Source organism: Verticillium dahliae, genomic scaffold (genome assembly GCF_000150675.1).
Source record: "Verticillium dahliae VdLs.17 supercont1.4 genomic scaffold, whole genome shotgun sequence".
Classification (NCBI taxonomy): domain Eukaryota; kingdom Fungi; phylum Ascomycota; class Sordariomycetes; order Glomerellales; family Plectosphaerellaceae; genus Verticillium; species Verticillium dahliae.
The window spans coordinates 328,562-330,169 of record NW_009276925.1 but is presented as its reverse complement, the minus strand read 5'-3'; positions in this window follow the sequence as shown (position 1 = coordinate 330,169).

Below are 1,608 nucleotides of genomic sequence, written 5' to 3'. Positions count from 1 at the left end.
GGCGGGTCGGGGGCCAGGACACTCCTGGCGAGGACGGTAGAGGCACGGGGCGTCCGCGGGGCGTGGCCTGACGTCTCATGCGACAAGGACCTCCCTATTAAACATAGGGCATACAATGATGACGTCGATGTGAGACCCAAGAGGCGTCGACGCAAGGGGAGGAAGTCTGAGCCCATATAGGTATCCTGTCCTTTGTCGAACCATGGGGAGGATAAGTTCGCGGAGGTAGGACATCGCATGGCCAGGATAGAATGAGGAGGTCGGTGTCAGGGCCATTAGGCTAGAAGCGACAGGATTGGGAGAGGGGTTTGGCGGTTTGGGTGAGGCGGGGGGGCGGAATAGGACAGCAGGCCACTATGGGCCAGGCACTAGGCACCTAGGTAGGTACCTAGGTAGGTAGGTACCCAAGGCAGGGACCTACGTAACCGCTGACGGATTACGGCTTGCGGCTGATTGAGAGGTACCTACGGTTCAGTCGGTCCCCCGACCCTGGTCCCAAAACATCTCCATCAGCCGAGCTGAGCTTCGAAAGGCTCCGATGGGGGCTGTCTTTGCCGGCACAGGACCAGATCATCATCAACCAGAGAAACATTTGGACGGTCTGACCTGCAAAGGAACGGCAAAGGAATACAATGGTTGGCTGGTCTCAGCAGGTTACTCCCGAAAACTCCGATCCGCCTCGTATTATGCTCCCGAAACACCTCTTCTCACCTCAATGGGTCCCTAGAAACGCACAGAGCGAAAAGCGAGTGCCCTCTCCTCTAAGAACCTGCTCCAGGACTCGCCAGCAAAGACGACGTAAACGACAGCCTACCTTCCACCCGAGTTTGGGGACTGTCTGTCCACGATCGAAGTGGCCCGCAGAGCCTTGGAAGAACGCCATCGTCGCACCAAGCGCCCAGTCTCCGGTAGAGGCAAGTTCGGCACGGCAAGAAATACGTCATGTGATTTCCCATGCCGCCCGCCATGCGAAGCTCCCTCTGGCGGAGACCCTCCCAGCCTTGGCACGTCACTCGACGCTACTGTCATCGTCCCGCACAGGGACGATCGACACACGCCAACAGCACCGCCTTCACACTGCTATCCACTCGTACCTGATTCTGATTGCCTAGGGCTGATTGCAATGTACCTACCGAGGTGTGCAGCGTGTTGCCCCGCCATGTTGGCCATGGTGGCAGCGCAGACAGCACTCGAAGCAGCAGTACACATGTTCTTCGTCACCCATCGTGGCGGCAGCTTTATGCATTACATTGGTGGATAAAAAAGGGTCTATCTCGTCAATGTGTCGCTCTCCAAGTCCCCTCATACCGCATCATCATGCCTTCCACACAAACACACACCCCAGGTTTGATGTGTTGCTCGGATAGTCCGGTGACGATAAGCGTTCTTCCTGGTCAAGCGCCAAAACCGAGGCAAACAAACGAAGCAGAATAGACAGGACAATCGGTAAGGAAATCGTTTCTGGGCCGTGGCCCGTGTGATGGTGCTATGTTGCGCAGCGCAACCCCTGAGACGTAGAGAAAGAGAAAAGAGCCGGAGGCAAAGAATGATTGTGGCGCGGAGGATATAGTGTTCCATCAGGAGAAGAAAGAGACACAGGTCGTGGGA